Source organism: Cebus imitator, unplaced genomic scaffold (genome assembly GCF_001604975.1).
Source record: "Cebus imitator isolate Cc_AM_T3 unplaced genomic scaffold, Cebus_imitator-1.0 Scaffold247, whole genome shotgun sequence".
NCBI classification, from domain to species: domain Eukaryota; kingdom Metazoa; phylum Chordata; class Mammalia; order Primates; family Cebidae; genus Cebus; species Cebus imitator.
Window position 1 is genome coordinate 2,688,959 of NW_016107562.1, and position 12,761 is coordinate 2,701,719.

Below are 12,761 nucleotides of genomic sequence, written 5' to 3' on the forward strand. Positions count from 1 at the left end.
AAAGTGACCAATAAACATATGGAAAAAAGCTCAACATCATTGATCATTAAAGAAATGCAAATCAAAACCACCATGAGATACCATCTCATGCCAGTCTGAATGGTGATTATTAAAAGGGTAAGAAACAACAGATGTTGGCAAGGCTGTGGAGAAATAGCAACACTTTTACACTCTTGGTGTGAAGTAAATTAGCTCAACCATTGTGGAAGACAGTGTGGCATTTGTCAAAGACCTAGAACCAGAAATACCATTTGAGCCAGCAATCCTGTTACTGGCTATATACCCAAATGAATATAAATCATTCTATTATAAAGATACATGGACGCTTATGTTCATTGCAGCACTATTCATAATAGCAAAGACACGGAGTTAAGCCAAATTCCCATTAATGATAGACTGGGTAAAGAAAATGTGGTACATATACATCATGAAATACTATGCAGCCATAAAAAGGAATGAGGCCGTGTTCTTTGTAAGGACATGGGTGGCACTGGAAGCTGTTATCCTCAGCAAAGTAACACAGGAACAGAAAACCAAACAACACATGTTCTCACTTATAAGTGGGAACTGAATGATGAGCACACAGGGACATATGGAGAGGAAAAACAAGCACTAGAACCTGTGGAGAGGTTGGGCAGGGTAGAGCATTAGGAAGAATAGCTAATGGATGCTGGGTCTAAAATCCAGGTGCTGGGATGATGGGTGCAGCAAACCACCATGGCACACATTTACCTAATGTAACAAACCTGCATATCCTGCACATGTATTCCAGAGCTTAAAATAAAATAAACACATCACACTATGTAGCAGTCTAGATGTCAGAACATGAGGACACCACCAATGTTCTGGACCCACTGGAAGCTACTGACTGCTCTTACAGGCAAGTAGAAGCATTAGTCACAGCAGCAGAAAGTTGTCCAGTGTCACACTTCACCTTTCTTAATCTCATTTAATGTCTGGGACAAGCAATATAATGTAGTCTATTGTTCCTCCATTAAGTATCAATAATGCCACTACCATATATAATTCAAAAACTATTATACTCCTTTCCTGTATATCCCCAGTTTGTACAAGTCAAGTTCATATTCCATCAAAATATTTCTACTATGTTTTAATATATAACTCTTAAAAAGTCTATAACCATTTTAAACATAATCCCTTTAATCATTTAAATTTATTAAGCAACCTATCTTATAGATCTCCTGAGGTTTCGTGAAGAAATGAGAGTAGAGCTATCTTGCAATACTCTTACATTTTTCTGCTTTACTGTTATAATGATCATATTTCTACATGTTTATATATTTAGAGCATTTAAGAGTAAACAGTGTTAAGTGTTTTATTTAAAATGGCAGTAAAATAGCTAAATATTTTTAATAAACTGGTTAAATTCTGTAATATTAAAAATTATTCATATAATTTTAATATAGTTTCATCTTTCTGTGTTCTTTGACTGTTTTTTCCCCACAAAAGAACTTTTAAATGACTTCTTATTGATACTTTTTCTTATCATAAAGAACATACATTTTAATAATTAAAAAATTAAAATATGCCACCTATGTTTTAATCTGACAGATAAGTTCATTTAAAATATTATATTTCTGTGATTACTGCTGGGCTAAAAGAATATTGGCAAATTCCAAAACTTGGCCAAATTGGGGAGTTTAATTGAAATGCAACTAAGCCTATGACAGTTTTCAAGCTGTAATGGAAACATCAAGTAATTCCTATAGAGATGCCTGGGGAGACAAGATTAAAATTTACTGCGTGGATCTTCACACACACACACACACACACACACACACAACCTTGGTCACCTCTAGGCTGTAATATCTCTTATCAAACAATTTATGCCTATTTCTGTGAATTGTCTATTTTTATCATATTTCCATATTTGAATTGGAATCCTTATCCTTTTCTCATGATTGATAGCAGTCAGTTATTATTGTACATATGACAAAAATTTGTCTCATCTATTCCTTTCCTTTAAAAACGTTTGCTTTTATGACTTTTTTTGTAGTGAAATTTAAAACATTGAAAGTTTAGAAAAAGATGTCTACGTTTTATTTTTTTTTTCATTGCTTCTAGGATACGTATCCTTTTTAGGAAACTGTTTTCAGTTCCTAAATAAGTGATATTTGACCACATTGATTTTTTATATTCTATAATTTTCAAGTTATGTTCTATTTTATCTATTCTGTGTTCCATAGAGTATGCAGTAAAAATGTTTGTTTGTTCATTTTACAAAGGTCAGTTACCCCAACATTACATACCAAATGCTTGTCTTTTTCTACTAATTTAATGTGTTATATATTAACTGCTAGTAACTGCTCACATTCATGAGATGATTTCTCACATCTCTTCCTTCTCTCTTTTCTTTTTTTCATGAAACATCTCACTCTGTCACCCGGGCTGGAGTGCCGTGGTGCCATCTCAGCTAATTACAAACTCTGCCGCCCAGGTTCAAGCTATTGTGCCTCAGCCTCCACAGTCCCTGGGATTACAGGCGCCAACTTCCATGCCTGGCTAATTTTTGTATATTGAGTAGAGATGAGGTTTCGCCACGTACATGGCCAGGCCACTCTCAAACTCCTAGCTACAAGCCATCCGCCCACCTCAGCCTCCCAGAGGGCTGGGATGACACACATGAGAACCATGCCCAGCATGTTTCATATCTCGTATCATTTTTTGCTAAATAATTTTATTAATAAAGCAACAATGAATTCTACTTTACATTTTGAGATAGGTGGTAGAATAACTTTCCTAAGTCAAACAAGATATTTTGTTCCTATTTGTTGTGATTAAATTGAATTTATAACTCAAAATGTTGCAGTATTAAGTCCTCCTGTTTAGAAAAACAATATCATTTATTGCAATGTTATTTTATAACTTTCATTCTTGAAGTTTCATAGTTTTCTCAATTTTAGATTTGGGAACATATTCCTAAGCCTATTTTTGGAACCTGTAACTTGTTTCCTGTTATTGTTGGTACATATACAAATAATTAGTGTGTTTATCTTGTATTGAGAAAGTTTGGGGTTTCTTTTTAGTTTTACTGTTATTAGTTGATTATATTAAATTATCTAGATGACATTTGCTTGATTATATATTAAATTCCTGGTTTTTTTTTTTCCTTCATCGCCTTCTATTACATCAGTGTGGCATGCTAATCTAATTATCTATCTGAAACTTCATCCTTTTTTTAGATACAGGGTCTTGCGCTGTCACCCAGGCTGGAAGCAGTGACATGATTACAAATGGCTTCAATCATGACCTACTGTTCTTAAGAAGTCATCCCTCTTCAGTCACCAGAGTAGCTGGGACCACCACACCCAGCTATATTTTTAAATTTTTGGTAGAGACAAGGCCTCACTATATGTCCCAGGATGATCTCAAATTCCTAAGCTCAAGCAATCCTGTCCTGGCCTCCCAAAGTGCTATAATTGCAGACTTGAGCCATCGTGCCTGGCTGACACTTCACTCTTGCTAACAGAAACACAACTTACATCTATAAGGTCATCCTTTCTTCAAGCTCTGCGAACATATTCAGATTGCTCTAAGCAAATCATGGTGCTCCACTTTTCCTTGCAGTAAATGATTTAAATGTGGGCAATTAATGACACCTAATGAGTGGTATACTTGGAACTTCTGGAAGATTAATTTTTCACTGCTAAGAAAACATCAACTACCTTAAATACAGGTGTATTTTTTGATGATTCTTAAAACTGCTGCATGCATCTATAACCATGGAGTGATGCCTATCTGAGACCAAAGAAGAAAGATGATGTTGTGAAGAAGGCAGAGTAAAAAAAAAATAAATAAATTTATTATTTGAAAGGATTAAAGCTTAGTCTTTAAGTAGCTGAGTGAATTATTCAAAGCTCCTTATTTCTGAAAGAATGACATTCAATAGAGTTTAAAGCATTTTACTTGCAATTTTCTTTCTTTCAGCCAAAAATATTTTACTTATAATTGATGAGCTAAATCATTTAGAAGAATATTAATTATTGTCAGTAACAGAAGCCATTCTTGTATCCCTTCAAACAGTCTCATAAGAGTTATTAATCAAGATGGATGTCAAAATTTATAAGTTTTGTTCTTGTTTCTATTACGATGATCAAATATATTGAATTTACTAATCCACTGCATTATTTTAAGAGATATCACAATGTTGAATCATATTGCTGAAATAAACCTATTTTTGATACTATCTATACCTATTTATATAAAATGTATCAAGATAATGTATATATTTTTATAGTACCATAGTCTTTAATATCCACACAGAAAAGAAATATATGACTTTTTGAATGATGATTTTGGTGTAAAGTTAATATAGAAAAATATCTTTACAACTTCAAAAATTCATTTTCTAGTGATGCATAAATAAAACCTAAAAAAATTAATAGAATATCGTAATTTAGTTTAGATGTTTTTAAATTAGGCATAGTTTACCTAGGATGAAATTCATACTATTTAAATATATAGTTTGATAATTTTGACAAACTTAGACACTCAAATAACCAGCAACCAAATTAATATAGAGAAAATCTTAATCACCCCAGGAGGCTCTCTAATTTCCCTTTACCGTCAGTTCACTAACCTCTTGCCTTGGGCAATCATTATCCTTTCCATCTCTATAGATCAATTTTGCCTCTTCAAGATTTTCATATATATTTTAAAAATACAATAAGAACTCTTTTATGTCTGACTTCAATCCTTCAACATATTACTTTAAAAGTCACTCATATTGTTTCTGGTATAAATGGTTTGTTCTGTTTTTTGCTAAGTAGTGTTACATTGTATTCAGATACCTCAAGTTGCTTATTCATTCACTAATTGAGGCTCCTTAGATTGTTATCAATTTTTTGTTACACACATCTTCTATTAACATTTATGTATAAGTTTTATGGATTTATATTTTTATTTCTCTTAAATACCTGGAAGTGGAATTGTTGAATTACATTGAATGGCATGCCAGTCATCAATTTATTGTTTCCTATTGTTTCCAAGTTCAACTTCCATTGTTTGCTCAGTATAAATAAATCTGAACAATATAAAACTTTTCTTCTGTCTGTTGGCATGAGGTGAAGTTTTGTCAGTAGAGGATTCTGGGAAAAAAACATTGCAGAGGAAAGGAATTTTTTTTTTCTGGTTCAAATATGCTCCCTTGACAGATTCCCACAGCACAAACAGAGCACTAGGCTCTTTCAGCGGGAGTAAATTCTATAGTGCCTGGACCCTTCAGTGCGAATGTTTCTCCACCACCTAGCTCCTGCTGGGCAGAAAAATTCCTCCATATCCCTGGCTTGAAATACAACATAATTAGCATTATCTGGGGGCTTGTGGCTTCCCTAGACAACCCCCCAGGTAGTTTTATAGTGCCTCTGGTGCAATGCATACTAGAGGACATATTTTTTAACAAGATCTATGGCAAAGCATCTCTGCCACCTAGAGAGCCACAGTCATGTCTTCTCTCCCATGCAGGGTATTTCCTTACAAAATTACTCAGACTAAAAAAGCTTTTGGATATTATTCCCATGTGCAGTCAATCACAGTGTTAAATATGCTACACAATCTCTGGATTTTTTATATCATCTATGACTTTTCTGCCAACACTCATTTAACTAGGATTCTCATTATAACACTCATTGTATTGCTGCTCCCTCATCATTCTTCTAATGTTTCCAGAATAATATTTCCAAATGAAATGTTACCATATAATTATTCCTTCACAAGTAGTTATTGGAATAAAAATTTACAATTCTTAGATCAAAAAATTAATTCAAAATGTGATACCTGATTTATTTTCCTTCTAATCATGTCTTACTCAACTGTATACTAAGAGTCAAAAAAATTTTCCAAATGTTTTATAATTTCTTAAGCTTCTGGCTTATTATGGATGCATCTGCTCAGATACAATAGTCTTTTGAAACTTCCTGCTGTTGTTAAACTCCACATCTATGGATTTAATGTTATACCAATCCCCAAAATCGTTGTCCTATCCATCTCTTTCTTGAGATTCTATGTCCATTTCAAAGAGTTAATATCACCTAGTGATAGATCTATTAGAGTACTTATCAAAGAATCTTTATGACAATTTGCCATTTAAATTCTCCTCCTTACCTTCTTATTTGATCATCTTTAAGAAGAAGCAATTTCAATGGACTTTAAAATGCTGGCATTTAACAAAATATATTTCACATAGTGGCCATGTTTTAAAAATAATCTTTTAGTAAATAGTCAAAAAGACTTACAAACATAATAACACAACATATCAAATGTACAGTAATATTTTCGGCCTATACACCAAAATAACTAGAAGTTTATTTAATGTGTCTTAATACATGCCCTCTACTATATTTAGTCACTATTAAACAGTTAGGCTTTAAAATAATCCTCCATAGAGAAGATAAATAGGACACTGGAAGACGCCTGTAGGGCCCTAAGTTGCCATAAAATAGATTAAGTGAGAGACAAACTTTCAAAGAACATGGAAGGTGAAGGACAGTACTAAGATGTGAAAAGAAACGGTATAGTTTATTTGTCACAATATGTTTCCTGGAGACAACAAAAAATCTCAAGCTTGACCTACATATTAGGGAGAAAGAAATAGAAACTGCAGGCTCATGGGAATTTAGCTATAAACAAATACATCAGGGGTGTTTATTCTAAAACACATTTTCTATCTTTTGGAGGGGGGTTCATTTCTACTGTAATACAAGTGGTAGTTTACAACTTTTCAGCAAGTGATCTCAAATTACACAGATCATGCAAGTAAGAACAGAAAGATTTTAAAAAGCCTTGCTCTCTATAGCCTCATATTAAGTATAAATAAATATATACGAAAGCACTTTTTTTCTACATTTTGTCTCAACTCACTGATTTCCTTACATGCCCCACATACTAGGTAATAGAAAAAGAAGCTAATTTTACATCAACAATTTTAAATTAATAGAGACAGATACAATCATTTAGAACTATTCTTATACTGCTTAGGATTATATTTCTCTATAAAGACAAAACAAAACAAAGCAAAATTAACAGACATGAACAGGAGAGCAATTTCTTTTTCATCTATACAAAGTCAGAAAGTAAAGTGTCTAATGCTGTGTGGTGCCTTGATTGGCAGGGACTTGGACTCCTTCCATCCTGATGCTCTTCCAGTTTCTGAACTTGGGCATGTGGCCAACTTAGGTAGAATGGATGATTTAAAACTGTAGGACTTTTGTTATTCTTGTGACTTTTTTTTAATGTGGGTTTCTTTTTTTGCTTTAAGTTCTGAGGTGTATGTGCAGCTATTGCTGGATTGTTACATAGGTGTACACATGCCATGGTGGTTTGCTGCCTCTAACCCCTCATCACCTACATTAGGTATTTCTCCTAATGTTATCCCTCCCAATCTCGCCACCCCCTGCTATCCCTCCCCTAGAGCCCCGCCCTCCAATAGACCCCAGTGTGTGATGTTCCCCTCCCTGTGTCCATGTGTTCTCATCGTTCAACACCCACCTATTAGTGAGAACATGTGGTGTTTGGTTTTCTGTTCTTGTGTCAGTTTGCTGAGAATGATGGTTTCCAGATTCATCCATGTCCCTGCAAAGGACATGAATGCATCCTTTTTTATGGCTGCATAGTATTCCATAGTATATATGTGCCACATTTTTTTTTATCCAGTCTATCATTGATGGGCATTTGGATTGGTTCCAGGTCTCTGCTATTGTAAACAGTGTCGCAAGCAATGAACATACGTGTGCATGTGTCTTTATAATAGAACACATTTATTATCCTTTGGGTATATACCAAGTAACTGGATTGTTGGGTCCAATGGTATTTCTATTTCTAGATCCTTAAGAAATTGCCGTGCTGGCTTCGGCAGCACATATACTAAAATTGGAATGATACAGAGAAGATTAGCATGGCCCCTGAAAAAAAAAAAAAAAAAAAGAAATTGCCACACTGTCTTCCATCACAGAATGTGGGATTTTTAAAGCTGTATGCAACACTAATAGTCGGAGACGCTATTTTAAAGGAGGGAAGAGTGGGTGTTGAAAGACAAATTGTAACTAGCTTCTCTAGGCAAGCATGCTTCTTCCTGTTGAGGTCATACTTATTTCCCGCTCACTCCTCACCTTTCTGAAAAATGGGTTATATATTGAATATGGAAGAAATATCCGACTTAGGTAACCTTATAAAGACAAGACTATTTCCTTGACTACTATATTAATAAAATGGAAAAGATCTAAATTGCCTTGACAAGTTTCATCTTAATGTGAAATGTCAACTGCTTTGTTCTAGTTAATGTAAATCCTCTCTTTTAGAAACACAAAAAGCAAAGAAAAACATGTTTTAACAGTGATTACAAAGCAATAATTTAATATTTATAAAATTTATACCTGAAGCATATATAGTAGAATGAATTTATGAATTTAAGTATCATCTAACTCACGGCATCTTATTCTGTTTCTGTAATAAGGAAATAATTTTTCCTAATTTTATAAATATTTTAAAAATTGTTTTAATTTCAAACTACTTTTATTAATATATTACATTTATGAAAGTAAATATAAAAATTGCCTAATAAAGACAAACTTCTTAGAAAGTTACCCACATGCTCTTGGAGGAAGATTTTCTTGATTCAAAATTCTGCTTAAAAAGAAACTTTATATATATATATTTTATGTATAACATATACATACAAATTTAAATTCTGATTATTATCTCTTTCTCTAAAATTTCTTTCCAAAATGTGTTAAATTCTAAAACTTTTTTTCTTAATAATCATGTTCTCAATTACATAAAGAGAAAGCTGATGAATATATGAAAGCAATTTGGTATAACCAAACTATCAATAAAATTAAGCTTTGAAAAGTTGTATGGAAGCAAGTACTGAAATTACTGAACAAAAATTAAAAAACGTGTTCTTACTTTGGAAAAGGAAATTTACTTCCACGTATATGTTACATATAGTTGTTGATCCATGAATATCTGACCACAATTATGTTTTAGCAAATAATTTTTAAACATTATGCTTTTACATTCTCAACATTTATTTTGTCTTATATTTTTATCTTCTTACACAGAAAGTTTAATGTTTTATTTTCAATCTTTCTTGATTATTCAACATGAAAAGTATTCTGACCACATTCTACTTTTTGATGAATGTAGATTCCCTTATTTAATAATACCCTGTAATTTCAATTTTGATTTATTCTAACAAATAGCAGTTTAGAAGAGGAGGTATATAACTTACATCTTCTGGTATGTGGATTTTTTTCTATTTTTATTAGCTTTTGGTCACTGATAATAACCAATACAACACTAAACTTTTGAATTTGAAGAGATAATCAGATCTTTTATTAATGATAATTATGTGTCACTGTGTCGTGTGTGTTTCAAAAGAGCATACTCTTTTTGGTGTTAAGGTTGGATACAAACAGTACATGTTAATTGTAATTTCTTAAATGTTTTCTATTCAACACCATAAGCATTTAAAAACCTACTGTATTGTTCAAATCGCCAGCGTAATCACATTCTCATTTCCTCAACTTTCTTGTCTGCAAACTAGGGATGATCATAGTAAGACCTAAATCATAGTGGTAATATGAAAATTAAATAAGTTTGTATCAGTAAGGAACTTAGAATAGGGCTTAAACATAAAATGTGCTATATAAGTACTTATTAAATACAAGTATTAACAATGCACTTGATTCTCAACATTAATGACTGAATAAACATGACATAAATCATCTGTGGTTTGTGCCACATATTTATATGGAATGTTTCACTTCGCCCTTTGAAATGATTTTTTTTTTTTTTTGAGACAGAATCTCACTCTGTCACCCATCCTAGAGTGCAGTGGCACAATCTCAGCTCACTGCAACGTCTACCTTTCAGGTTCAAGCGATTATTCTACCTCAGCCTCCTGTGTAGCTGGGATTACAGGCGTGTGCAACCATCCCCGGCTAATTTTTGTGTTTTTAGTACAGATGGGGTTTCAGCATGTTGACCAGGCTGGATTCCAACTTCTGACCTCAAGTGATCCACCCACCTCATCTCCAAAAGTTCTGGGATTACAGGCATGAACCACCGCACCTAGCCTGACATGATTTTTAATATGAATTAATTTACTTGATCATGTATTTTATACCAGCTTTATATTTCCATTTGAATACCTTTATTTTTTGTATCTTCCTGTATTACTTTATCTCTTAGGTATGTTTTGCAAATACTATGGAAATGGTTAGTTGTTCAAATCTGTAATTTCTTTCTTTCAATATTTAAATTATAGTTATAGCCATTTATTATAATTATTGGGGAAGGATAGATTAGTGATTAACATTTTCTGCTTCAGGTTCTGTCTGACTTTGTTCAACTGTTTACAAATATAAAAATGCTGAAAGGATATATACACATCAAAGACAGCAAAAAAAAGTTACCTTTAGGGAAGGGGTTTGAAAAAGATCACAAATAAACAAATATGTGACTTCTCTTGTAACATTCCATGACTCTCACAACAAAACAGTGAAAGAAAAATCTGAATTAATTATACATTTCAATATATAAAATCTGGAGATGAACACGTGTCTGTATGTTTGAAATATTTTATTTAAAAAAATCAAATGCCTTTTACTTATGATTTATGAGACCTCATATATGGCACTGACTTCTTTATATCTTTCAAAAATAGAATAATAATCTATCAATTCATAAGCTTTACTGTAATATGCATAAATATTAACTAATGGATTTGGAAGCAGGCCAAGTACAAAACACAAGATGTTTTCTATGCTGACAAGTGTAATGCCTACATTATTGATTTTTAAAATTATTGTTGCCAACAGATTGTTTTCTATATGCCACAATCTATCCTGGATATTTCATCATTTTATATTATCTTGCTTTTTGTTAAATTTGTCATTTCATTTTTCTTCCTTTTTTTCAATATTATACTGTTTATAAAATTACACAGCCAACTTTTATTCTACTTCGACAACATCCTTGCTGAAATATTTATTTTTAAACTTAGAATTCTCTAACAAGGCCAGGGCTTAATTAGTTTCTCATTAAACAATATAGGAAATCTGTTATCATTTTATGTCTCACATCTCCCTTCCATCTTCACAATACGCTGATTTTTATCTAACTCCTGGTTTGATTTTTATAAAAAGTGAAACTTATAAAAAGGGAATATTCTCACATACCACCAATTCTTCTGGATTCATTTTTTTTTTTTCTGGAACTGTATCCTCTCAAAATTTTTGAAGACAGGCTCTATAGGTTTTAATAGTTCTGATTTCTTGTTTTTCTGAAACTACACATCTCATTTTTATTACTACATTAATAATAGATCCCATGATTCCCAATTTGCATAGATACAGATCCAGCATCAAAAACATTCTCTTTATTGCTTTTTAAGTTTGTTTTAGTGTTGCCTTCTTTCATACAGTTGAGCTGATGAGAAATACACATACAAAGATCAACTAATGAGCTAAAGAAAAACAAAATGGTGAGTTCCATTTTGGTGATAACACCAAATGGTAGAATTATCTCATGAATGTTTTACAACTGTCATAAAAATGTTTCAAGAAGCAATTATAAACAGCCTTGAAATAAATGAAAAAAACAGAGTGTCTCAGTCCAAAAAGTATCAGCCCAAAAGTAGAGACATAAATGAGAAAATAAGAAATTTTAAACTGAAAAATATAAAAAATAAAATAATACAATTCTATAAACAGGCTTAACAGAAAATGGGCAGGACAGAGGTAAGAATCAGCAAATAGGAAGACAGAAAAATAGAAATTACTCAATATGAACAGAGAGAAACAGGCTAAAAAGTATAATAAACAGAGCCTCAAGGACCTAGGGATGATAACCAAAAGCTAACTTTCATATTATTGGAGCCCCACAGGAAAAAAAAAAAGAAGTAAGGCTGAAAAAATATTCAAAAACCAATAATACTGACAATGTCCAAAATTTAGCAAAATATATAAACCAATGTTTTCAAGAAGCTGAGTAAACCCCAAACAGCATACACCCAAAGAAATATGAAAGAAGGAAAATCATATTTAAACTTCTGAAACCTAAGAAAATTCATCACCAACAAAACAACCCAATAGGAAACAGATTATAGATCCTATGACTATTAATAAAATGTAATTTGTAATTTTAAACCTACCATAAAGGAACTCTGTAGGCCCAGATGTTTCACTGGAGAGTACTAGTGAAGACTTAAGAAAGAGTTAACACTAATTTTATACATCTCTTTCAGAAAATAGAAGAAAGTATCATCTAGGACTAGTCACACTTCTTAGACTTGGTACTAAAATCACAAACCATAAAGATTAATGGACCTCATCAAAATTAAAAATTTCTACTCCATAAAGAACACTGCTAAGAAGATGAAAAACAAATTGTTTAAAGAGGAAAAATTGAAAGCAATGTAGTTAAAATACACATTTTAGTATCTGGAATTGTTAAACTCACAAAGCACAACTATAACAACTGAACTATTTAACTCCAAAATGAGGCAAATACAGGAACAGACATTTCACCAAGTAAGAAATACACAAAGCAAATAAATACGTAAAATGTCATCCAACATCATTAGTTATTAGGGAAATGCAAATTAAATAACAAAGAGTTATCACTATACACTCATCAGAATAGTTAAAATTAGATACATGAATACCATGTGATTAATGTTTAAATGCTGTTCACAATGTAGAGAACCTGCTTGTAAGGAATTGAAATAGTAGAGCAACGCT

General features: G+C 32.3%; 1 non-coding gene across 1 annotated transcript; it reads left to right on the plus strand.

Moving 5' to 3' along the window:
• The first annotated feature begins 7,857 nt into the window (after positions 1-7,857).
• LOC119466980 lies at positions 7,858-7,959 on the plus strand. Its single transcript, XR_005195493.1, has one exon. It is a non-coding gene; the product is annotated as a U6 spliceosomal RNA (small nuclear RNA).
• Positions 7,960-12,761: the final 4,802 nt, after the last annotated feature.